The sequence below is a fragment of the Thermobia domestica genome, chromosome 7, assembly GCF_964235325.1.
Source record: "Thermobia domestica chromosome 7, izTheDome1.hap1.1, whole genome shotgun sequence".
In the NCBI taxonomy this organism is placed as follows: Eukaryota; Metazoa; Arthropoda; class Insecta; order Zygentoma; family Lepismatidae; genus Thermobia; species Thermobia domestica.
The window spans coordinates 76,326,791-76,338,909 of NC_137460.1; the positions used below are offsets into that span (position 1 = coordinate 76,326,791).

Consider the following 12,119-nt stretch of genomic DNA (forward strand, 5'->3'; position numbering starts at 1 on the left):
GACGTCGACACTGAATCAGCAGCTCCTTCTTGCTCTACACCTCGCCGTTTTCGATCGAAGGTTGCCAGGCCAGAAACACAACTGGCTATTGTTGCAACACAGTGTGCCCGAAAAGTGTAAAACTTATGTTCACAATATTTTATCAGAAATAATGAGTCTTAATTTTAACGAACCAAAATAGTGTTGTAAACTAAAGATAAGTAAAAATTTAATTTCATACAAATTAAATGTCGAAATAGCAAGTTGTTTTCTTCTGTTATTTCCTCTCACAGGCTATTCAAAAGTTATGTAAGCCAACCATCATTTGGACATGTCAAAGTTCGGCTTCAACCTTTCTACATCTTTAGTCAGTCTATTCATTTTTTGTTAGAGTAGAATGAAAGTGCTAGCATCTCGTGGTAGACAAATGAGTATGCGAAACGAAGGAAAGAAGAACATTTGAAATTTGAAGAACGAAGCCATTGAGATAATATATAGTCTATATATTATCTCAATGAACGAAGCTCTCTAACTTTATACGTATCCACAGAATACAAGCTAATACATGTAGTCACAAAACCAAAGTATATTGAAGTAATTTTAAATTTACAGTAATTCAACTAATGTATTGTTCAAGTACTCTTCCAATAATTTAAAGATTTATGAAGTGCTCTGGGTATCGAAACTGCTAATCCTGGGTATCCGAGTGCTGGGCCTGGGTATCCATTTGAATACAAAAAGGTAGCTTAAAAAATGCCCTGGTTACATTGTTGCTCTGACCAGCTGGAAGCAGTTCCCGATGCGATACCGCGAGAAGTCCGCACTATACTTTAGGGTTCCTTCTATATTCCGCGATAGGGAGCGTGTTGGATATTACCACACTAGAGTGCTTTTCCTTACACGGACATTACTCTGAAGGTGGAATGGCCCATTTTACTTTAAGGGGATATGAGTCGCAACAAAATTTTACTCAAACGCTCAAAGAGTTTGATGTATGCAGATTGCTGCCGTGACTGTTCATAAGAATATTGGTTGTCGCATACGTTTTCCTTTTTTTCCTTTCCTCCTAACCTCTCTTTATTAATTTTTTCGCCCCCTTTTGATTTGGCCTCTGTGTGGGCGACGATCGTCGGCTAGCCACCTGGGCCAGTCCGGACCGGGATAAATAGGCTATTTTATTTCGTTATTTTTGCGAAACGTTTGATATACATTTTTTATTTCTTCTTATATGTAAGGATGTTGTATTTCCCTTTATGAACAATCAGAACAGTTTTAGGGGTTTCAAAAACTTAATGCCAAGGAGTTGACCAATAGACAATTTTATTTTGTTCTCTTCTTGAAATAATCGTATATTTTTCTTTCTTCATTTCTTTATTCATGATGGCCTTCAAGACGTTTATCTACTCTATCCGCAACGCCTAAAGGAAAAACATTCAAACCGTTCGATACATGTTAGTACACCCGCTGAACAGGGTTAATTGTTTATTTTCTCTCTTTCACTTCTTTGTGAAAAAAAAAATATGTTCATTTGCTTCTGTAAAATCTGTCCTAAAATTGATTTTCCACTTTTCGACGTAAATTTTAGACTTCCGCTCAGTTACTGCTTCCTTAATATTTATCGTAGGTTCATGGTTCATACTAGGGGTTGGCACAAAAACCGTTTTTTCGGTTTTCGGATTTTAGAAAACCCAAATCCGGTTTTGGAAACTTTTCAAAAAATGGTTACGGTTTTCTTCAAAACCGGTTCCGGTTTTTTCCCAATATTTGTTTTATTTCTGAGCAGAATAGTGTTCCGTTGTTCTCCGGAAACTGATTCCGTTTCCACAGAAATAGTTTTATGTGTTTTCCAAAAGTTTTAACCGAAATCAGTTTTAGTGAAAACCAAACCGGTTTTGAAGAAAACCGAAACCGCTTTCGGTGAGAGATCGAACCGGTTTTGAAGAAAACCATAACCGGTTTCGGAGGAAAACCGTAATCGGTTTTGGAGATAACGGAAACCGGTTCTGATGAAAAACCGAACCGTTTTTGGAGAAAACCGAAATGTCGGTTTTTCGGATTTCGTTTTTTATAGAAACCGGTTTGGCCATCGCTAGTTCATACCCAGTTTTTTTTCAGGATTGATTATACTTTTCTACGGTACCACACACTTGTCCGTATTATACACAAAAAACGGGGAAATAATAAAAGCAACAGATTTTTCGAAAAAAAAAATCGAAATTTTTGTGCTCCTCTGGCCCGGGCCTTGTAGGCCAGAAACCAGCCACAGAGGTTTGGGGGGGGGGGGCATGAATAAGTTAGAGGAGCCAAGTCATTAAAAATTCTCTTAATGATACAAAAAACTGAGGTCGGGAGAAATTTTTGAGTCTGAAGGTGACCCCTATATCTGTTTTTATTAACATAAGACGTGTGCAAAGTTTCAATCTTGTATCTTGAATACAAAGGGAGGAAAAAATTGTTGAAAGTCTGAATTTAGGCTCTCTCTCTCTCTCTCTCTATCCCAATCCTATCCTAACTATATATAAAACTACATCCTAACTATATATAAAACTACATGAGCTGACATAAATTATTGAGCACTTTCTCTGTGGTTACAATGATTACATTTGGCATGATTGTAGCTTTCCGGAACTAACTCACAGGAAAATTGTCAAAAGTAAATATTTCTTATTTTTAGGGAGTTTAAAGAGGGGATAAAAAATTTCCCCATGTTATTTAAATGGGCCTTTTTTGGCCCTATAATCTCATGTTTTAGGTACTTAGAATTCGGAATAAAAACTTGAAATTTGGTATGCTTGTACGTTTTCGTTAGCACTACCTAAGTAAATCAGTAAAAGTAAAAAGTTCCAAATTTAGAGTGGTTTTATAGAGAACTGAAAAATCTTTCACATGTTATTTGTATGGAACACCTTTTACACCCTCAAATTATTAAGCACTTCCTGTAGGGCTACAGTGATTAAATTTGGTATGATTGTAGTTTTTCGGGAGGACAAACCCACAGGAAAATTGCCAAAAGTGAATATTTTTAATTTTTAGGGAGTCTAAAGAGGGGGTGAAAAATTTCTCCATGTTATTTAAATGGGCTTTTTTTTTAAAACCTATAATCTCATGTTTAAGGTACTTAGATTTAGAATAAAAACTTGAAATTTGGTATGCTTGTACGTTCTCGATAGCGTTACCTAAGTGAATCATCAGAAATAAAAATTTCCAATCGTAGAGTGGTTTTATAGGGAACTGAAAAATCTTTCCCATGTTATTTATATGGGACGTCTTCTATACTTCAAAATGTTTAGGCACTTCCGGCAGGATTAGAATGATGAAATTTGACATAATTGTAGCCTTCAAGGACTAACCGATACGAAAATTGCCAAAAGTGAATATTTTTAACTTTTTAGGGGTCTAAAGGGAAGGGGGATGAAGAAATTCCCCATGCTATTTAAATGGGCGTTTTCTTGGGACACAAAATCTTATCTTTTAGATAGTCGAAATTGGAAAAGAAACGATAGACTTGTGGGTTCAAGAGGTGCGAGGCCGTAGTCCGAGCAAAGACTGTGTGTGGGGGCGAAGCATCCGTATGTACACATTCAGGAAATATGAAGAGCAAGTTCACGAAATTCACTATTGATGAAAAGGCCGACAGATAAGAAATGCGAGACCGTAAGCCGAGCAGACTCGGGAGTTTGGGGGCGGAGCCCCCAGGTAGCCAAAGGCTAGTATACAAACACATACTACACATATATATAAACAAACTAGCATATATTACCCGCTTCGTTGGATTGAAATAAATAATTTAGATGCACATCTTTGTATGTCACCGTTCATCTCATCGACCCCAAAATATGTGGATTCAGCACTAATATAGGTCATTTTCGATTATTTTTAAATATCTCTTCCTCCCCTCTTCCCCAAGTTGCGGGTTTGAATTTTGATTTAAACGGGATCCGAAAGTTTCATTGTTCATCTAAGGGACCCAGAAAACTATAAATTTGACATTGATAGTGACCATTTTCGATCATATATATATATATATATATATATATATATATATATATATATATATATATATATATTGCTCCCCCTCCCCCAAGTGGCAGGGCTGATTTTGGATTTAAACCGGATCGGAAATGTCACTGTTCATCTGAATGATCCCGGAAACTATGGATTAGACACTAATATTGGTCATTTTCGATCATTATTATATATAGCTTCCCCTCTTCCGTGGTGCGACACACGGAATCAGAATTGTCACTGTTAATCTCAGCAACTCCTAAAACTATGGATTCGACAGTAATATCGATGGGTCATTTTCCATCATTTTTAAATGTTTATCCCCCTCCCGTACGTTGTACCCTCTCTCTCCCCAACAATCAGGGCCGAACTTGGATTGAAACAACATAAGAAGTGTGTCACTGTTTCTCTCATCGACCCGGAAAACTATTGATTCAACACTAATATCGGTCATTTTTGATCATTTTAAATTTCTCTTCCCCTCCCTCTTTTTTTATGTCGCACCGTCAAAGCGAATATCCTAAAGTAATCCCTGACCCTAAATTTATGTATGTTGAAAATTTAATTGAGATCGGTCGAGTGGTTCAAGAGTAATGAAGTCACAAAAGCAGTAATTTTTTTTTACATGTATCTCCCCCTTCCCTATGTTGGCACGTCAAAGTAAGACCGTAAAAACACCAGAGGCCGACCCTCATATATGTTGAAAATTTGATCGAGATTGGTTGTGTGGTTCGAAAGCTATTAGGTTTTATTAGTGTTTATTTATACGTCCCCTCCCTTCTCCCGCTCCTAGGAACTACCGTTAAAGTGAAATTACAAAAATGTTTCTAGATCCGAACCTCATGTATTTTGAAAATTTGATTGAGATAGGTGGAATAGTTCAAGAGTTATTAAGTTACAAAAATAGTCACTTTCAGTCTTATATAAATTGATTTTTATATATCTCCCTCTCCTTCTCCTCCCCTACGTTACTCCGTCAAATTTAAATCATAAAAACGATTTCAGGCCTAAACCTCATCTATGTTGAAAATGTGATCAAGATTGGTCGAGTGGTTCAGGAGTTATTAAGTTTTATTTATTTTTATACTCCTTCCCCTCAGTTGTAGCAATAAAGTGAATAGCATAAAACTAACCCAGCCTCGAACCTCATCCATGTTACAAATTTGATCGAGATCGGTCGGGCGGTTCAAGAGATTTAGTCGCAAACATAATGATTTTCAATTTTATATATATAGCAGGGCGCAAAATTTCTAAGTCAGATGCACTTGCCAATCCAAAAATAATGGTCGCCAGTATCTCTCATGTACAAATTATGAGGTCTTCCCCTACAGCCTTTGGTTTGACAAGGAGAGAAATTACATCAGGGCATAACATTCCAAAACCAGACAATTAGATTGAGAATAATTAATTTTCAATTCATAAACATGTTAAAAATATCTTACCTTAAGATTTCACGTTTATGTAACGCTCCGGAGGGGCGAATTACAACGTTGTGAAGACTTCACTTTCCATGTCCGTTGTGAAGACTTGAAATTCCGTGTTTTCTCTCACTCAGTGACAATCATTTTCGTGCGAAACAGAAACCGCGCAGTCCTGTGAGTTTAGGCAGAAACCATTCCTGCTGAACAGTGGTCGCCAGCTCTAAATCTCTAGTCGCCACTGGCGACCTGTCGACCGGAAATTTTGTGCTCTGATATACTGTATAGGTTATAAAAACTTACTGCGTCATTACTATTTGGCCTAGAGTCGTAGTTCAGACGTTATTTTCTTCAGTATAACATGCCCTTTTCAATGGTACCATTCACATATCCGTATCATATACCTGAACAGAAAAATTCAGGAAAAACCGGAAAATTTTCTGAAAAATTACCCCCTCGGAACACTCGTGCCCCTCGGTTCCAGCCCCGGTTTTACGTAGGGATATCAAAAAAGATTGAGAAATACCTAAAGCTACACACATTCCGTATGCAAAGTATCAATCTGGTATCGTGAAAACTAAAGGCGTGGAATTTTTTTGAAATTTGCCTTAAAAAATATAAAGAAATCACACACACCTGCCCCCGCTTGGCGCTGCCAAGGTGACCGTCCGGTTCCGAAATGCATCTGGGGTGTTCATGGTTCATCCTTGACTTGATTAATAAAAGAAACCCACCTTAAATACCTGTTACAGGACTAAAATAAGCGGTCAAAATGGTACTAAGCTATGGTAACAAACGTTACCAAAAATCCTAAAAGGGTTGATTAATTATTAAATGGTTAATGATTTTTAAGTCTAAAATTTCTCAACACATCCTAGGGGACTATATGGTGGGTAATTGTGTCGCGACACACTAGTTGGGAACAATTACATTTTTGGAAAGTATTGTTCCATGTTCTAACACCATATAAAGAATTTTATGCTATTTAGGGCAACCCGCTATAAATCCTCCGTAACGGGCTTGGCCATCAAAATTGAACCTTTTCTCTTTTCTTTAAAATTGCGCCCTCTTGGAAGTTTAATGTTTCTACAACATATAATATTTTCAAATAATAGTGTTAAATGATGCTGATAGAAGATTATTATAGAATAAGCTTCAAGCATCATATATTGTTACCCTTCAAGGAACGAAATGATTTACTTTCAAAGGTACCGATAGTAAAATTACACTGTGAAAATGTATTCTATGCGAAGAGTCGCATCGCATCGCGGTGAAGTAGTGCATAATGGATAGGTAACTTACGGGCAAGCAGATAATAGTGGTAATTTATTTTTAAATTTTTATCATGAAAGCTGAATATGCCTATGATTTGTGAAACTGATTAGGTAGGAATAGTTTTGTCATGTGATAATAAGATAATCGTGTTCGATGACTTATTCGGTTACAAAATTGAAACTTTAACGTAAGTGTTAATACGGCATCCCAAGGTGAACTTTTCAATCTATAATATCGATTAATGGAAAATTTACGTAGGGTGGAATGCCGTTTCAGAGGTAAAATATATGTTACACAAGTTGAATTAGTGACATTAGCTATTCGTTTGTGATTTTTTTGTTCCTTTCTCTTCTTTTACCCTCAGGTGGGACCACTTTTCAGAATCAGCTGAAAACAAAGGAACGGAAGACTCTTAACTGTAGTAGAAACAGTAGTTAGGTATTTTCTTCAGATTATGTGTATTAAAGGTTTGGGGATTCGCTTAAGTGAATAGTAAGCACAAATATCAAGTGGTGAATTACAACAGGAAATAATAAAGAGTGTAAGGGTTATTTAAATTTTCTGTATAGAAATTAATACGGTAAATTGTGGAGGCGTTAAAATATTAAATAATACTTTTGATAAAGTGGATACTTTCAAATATTTAGGATCAATATTAACAGACGAAAATCATATTCACGAAGAAATTAAATGTCGACTAAAAGCAGGGAATTCGTGTTACTATTCGGTTCAAAATCTCTTGTCGTCGCGAATTCTGTCGAGGAATTTGAAGCTTAAAATATATAAAACGATAATCATGCCTGTTGTTCTGTATGGTTGCGAAACATGGTCGCTTACTCTGAGGGAAGAACATAGACTGAAAGTATTTGAGAACAGGATCCTGAGAAGAATATTCGGACCCAAGAGGAACGAGAATGGGGAATGGCGGAAGCTTCATAACGAGGAACTACATAGTTTATACGGTTTACCCAACATTGTTAGGGTCGTCAAGTCTAGGAGGCTTAGGTGGGCAGGTCATGTAGCTAGAATGGAAGAAAGTAGAAACGCTTTCAAAGTCTTGACTGGTAGACCCATAGGAAAACGACCATTAGGAAGACCTAGGCGCAGATGGGAGGATAATATTAAGATGGATCTCGCAGAGATAGGAATACAAAGTAGAAACTGGATCCAATTAGCTAAGGATAGAAGTCAGTGGAGAGCTTTTGTGAACGCGGCACTGAACCTCCGGGTTCCATAGGCCATAGAGTTAGTTAGTTAGTTAGTTAGTATAGAAATTAATAAAGGAAAGACAATGTTACTTTATATAATTACAGATATTGCTACTAATGGTTATTATTATTGATAATAGACAAAGAGATCTTGTGGTTAATGAACTAGTTAACGACAAATTCGGTTCTTCGTAAACAAGGAACCTAACTTCTTCGAGAGATTTTATTAATAAATAGTTAGATGATTGATAATTTAGATACTCGTGCATGGCAATGAGAAGTAAAATGTTTACCAGATAAATTTATATTTAGTTAATACTTCAGTTTAGTCCTCTTGATTCATCTGTATTTTTAATTTATTTTTTAAGCAATGTGCTGGGAAACAATATTTTTTAACGTGTACCTACATTAGACCAGTAGAAATGTAGGCTATATGGGTTAAGTTCCGTTAAGCCCCGCCACGATAACTGAAAATTTGCAAAATTTACCTGGAAGTTGTGACTATGATTGTTACAGAGTGTGATAAAAGAAGAAAAGGGTAGAAATTAGCATTTGTTTAAAAATATTGGATATAGTGAGGACGGATCGATTTTGCTGTGTTAGACGTTACGGCGGGCGTAGGGAATATATTGAGAAAGTGTTGAATATCTGTGCGGGGTGTGATTTAATAACGTTTAGTTTTGTGCAGTTAAATACCAAGAACGAGGAAGATTATGCGACAGACACGGATTAATGAATGTAAAGGTACAATGTCAAAAGTGTAGGAAAGATGTTAATATGTAAAAAAATAAAGGAAGTAATGTTTTCAAATGTAATGCAATAATTAGTGGTGTGAAAAAGTATTGGAAAAAATGCAACAAAGGGAACATTTTCGAGCGTGCTCGATTGTCAGTGGAAAAGGTACTGTATTTTACTCCACAAGGAAGATATGATGAAGTGAAATGCTGTGTAAAGGAAGTGTACAGAGAGATCATAGAAATGTCGCAAAGCTATGCACACGGAAGGCATGTGTTTTTATGCCATATGAAGTGTTTCTCTACTATCCTCGTTGATGCATATACACACCGCGCTGACATTCGCTTCGTACGGGCGTACCTCCAGCTACTACTCGAGTCCTCTGTGTTGCTCTCCTGCTCTGACTCCGTAGATGGTATTCGTATTTTTTTGGTGACCACCTAGCACAAATTGGTGTACTTCAGCTGCCTCGTGTTTTATATTGAACCTCCCTAAAGTCAGTCTACATCCAATAATGCAACACGTATCATAAGAAACGTTTTCTAAGGCGATAAGAGTGCATTTCGTCCTAAGAGATGATAGTATTTCGTAAATATAAGTGTGCCCCCTAAGGTAGGATAGTACCGTAAACGAAATGTAACGTAACCTTACACAACCTATCAGTCAAAACTGGCAGTGCCTCCAGTAGGCAGGTCGGCAAAAACCGCGTAAAAAAAAAATAAAAAATAAAAGGTTATTTGGTTTAAATCAGTTTTTTTTGTTTGTTTGTTTAAATTGCTTTATGTATTTATATTACATACGGGCAGAAATAAGTTTGTTTGCCTTGGTGTTATTATGCAACAACGGGGTTATGTAAACTTAAGGCGGAATTCAAACGGCTTCTCGGCTTACATCCAAGAGAAATTGCCCAACACTTTGAAATCGGGACTGATTGACCACAAATGAAGGGTAAGGGGAAAAGAAGGAATGTCACAAATTTACATTTTCGAGAAAAGTGCTTTTTAATATTGAAAACCGTGTACAAAGTGAATAGGGTTGAGTCCACTCGTTTGCCAGGAAGTATAATCAGAACAATACTGCAACTGGAAAAATGTATGCTTAGTTGCGGAAAGAACAAGGAATGTCACATAATATGGTATGTAACGATCAGAAATGCCCACTTCACTGCTGCTAATGTGGTAGGGTCTCGTGAAACCTTTGGGTTGTAGGGTCACAAAATCGTTTCAAAATCTAAAGATCAGTGTACTTTGGTTTTGAAATATGAAGAAGGGTGTTGTAGGCTTGTGTTGGAATCTCAAATTCTTCTTTTTCGAGGATGTTGCTGTTAGAACATCCTATCTGGTTTGAAGTGTGGGGTTGCTCAGCCATGCGCCGTTATAAGTACTGCGATGAAAAATCAATCCAGGCTTGTCGTTTGATATTTTCATCTCCCTAATTTGCTGGAGGGGAAAGGGATATCTCTTCACAAATTTATCTTGCAGAAATTGTGTCCATACTTTAATGGTATTTTGTTCCACAACAACAACTTTGAAGGGCTCAGGCTTCTTTCTTGCATTCTGAAGAACTACTATCCAATCTTCTGGTAATTCCATCCTTGACTTTTGATTAATTAAACCCATGTTTTAGTCACATTCCAAATAAGAGTGTCCTCTTATAGGGAAAGTAACGTGTGTTGAATCCAGTCTCTTGACATCGTGTATAAGATAGTGCAGAAAGCGCACAACTGTAGTTTTTGTTTTGACCTCCAGCGAAATCACAAAATATATTAACATGTCTTAAGTTGTTGTCCAGAAAATTAAAAAAGAAGTAGAACAAAAGAGATGAAATTTCATCTTCTTCCCAATGAACTCAGGATAAGTGAAGAAAACCGAATGGTTGGATGACAGTGAATGCACATTGAAGGAATACATTGACATTTGTCGCCTGTAGTAGACCTCATTTGTCGGAATGTTAGGCAGTGAAATGTTCTTTTGGAAATCAATTGATATGGCCTCCATACCATATTTGGTCCGTGACACTATGCGCGCAGATCTCTTCCTATCATAGAAGACTTGGGCGCTAGATTTGTGCCACCTGTTTTGAACTGTCAATTCTCTTATCTGCTTTGCGTCAATAATTGGATCAAGACTTTTAATTTTCACTGTAAACTCGTCACAGCTACTGCACATACCAGTACGTGGGTAGCCAAAGGAGATATTAAAATCTGTGTTGAATATTTTGTGGTATGTATCGTAAGAGACGCGAACATTGGTAAACTTATCACAGAATATAACATACATTTTCGAAATATTCAAATCTTCACTCAAGTATATTTTGTTGGAGTCACGCAAGCTGTAACGGCTACAGCGTTCTTTAAATGATGCAGTGTGCTCCCTAACTTTGTTCGCAGCATCGTCGTCCAACTGGCGATGTTTGGATGAATGTTTACCTCTTTGATCAACTGGAGGTACACCGTGTTCTTTGAAATGTTTTTGAATTTGTTCTAATTTTCCTTTCGTAATGCCATGCATTGATAGGACAACTTTAAAGCACACGGGCACTTCTTCCGTTCTTTCATGTCGCTTAATTCGTACTTTGTAGCAGAAAGAGACAACGTGGTACATAGCAGTAGCAGGATTCCGCGATCGTCGTCTTGCAACTGGAACCAACGATATCAGGCCGGCAAGGTGCGAATTCTGTGCATCGATCGTACTAAATTCATTGAAGGCATTAATTATGCCTTGTCGTTCTGCGGCTGAAGTCGCATCAAAGCATTTCAATCTCTTGCAATTGCAGTTCTCACCTACCTCGTGCGATTGCAGGCGAAGTTTTTTCATAGCGTCAGACAGTCTTCCTGTCTTTTTCCTCTTCTTACTTGTTTTTCGCAGCACATCACTAATATTTTCCTTCGCACTTGAACTCATTGTAAGGATACTCAATTGAGTACACTATTATTATCACAAAGTAATCAAACACTTTTCACCGGCATACAGTAGAAGCATCTAACTTGGTCAAAGAGGACGCACAAACTGTTACTTCAGCAGTGCTAGTCGCCAGATTGCCTTCAACGTATTCTACCAAATTTTGTGGTAGGAACCACCATTTATATATATATATAACTACATATATTGACATAGTTTGTATATATGTTCAGGTGTTCTAATTATTACGTATAGATAAGAACTAGTTAGATTGAAACATTCACAAATCTTAAACTTTATATATACGAGGGCAAGTCAAGAAAGACTTGGACTGATTTTTTCCCCGGCAGTTCTGTTAACGCTGGAGCTTCATAGTTTGGCATACAAGTAGGGTGGGTCTTGCTGTGCATATATATAAAATGTTGTTAAGGAATCATTGCATGTTTGGTAACCACGACTTTTTATTGCAGGTGATGTTCTGCGCCGCCTCTAGAAGTCGCCTGTAGAAGAAATGGAGTCATTACGAGATGAACAATTTGCAGCTATACGGTTCTGCTATCGCCTGGGGAAAAGTGCAACAGAAACTCTAGGAATGTTGA

At 37.2% G+C, this 12,119-nt stretch overlaps 1 protein-coding gene across 4 annotated transcripts in view; it reads left to right on the forward strand.

Annotated features, from left to right (window-relative positions):
- Positions 1–6,619: 6,619 nt before the first annotated feature.
- Tsc1 (tuberous sclerosis 1 protein hamartin) overlaps positions 6,620–12,119 on the forward strand; it is a 109,982-nt gene continuing 104,482 nt past the window's right edge. For 2 of the 4 annotated variants that reach the window (XM_081764869.1, XM_081764872.1), the window contains exon 1: positions 6,620–6,723. The gene's annotated coding sequence lies outside the window, so the exon portion shown is untranslated. Of the gene's footprint in view, positions 6,788–7,090; positions 7,219–12,119 lie in introns of those variants that run through there. The other 2 variants (XM_081764870.1, XM_081764871.1) reach the window with 2 other exon arrangements.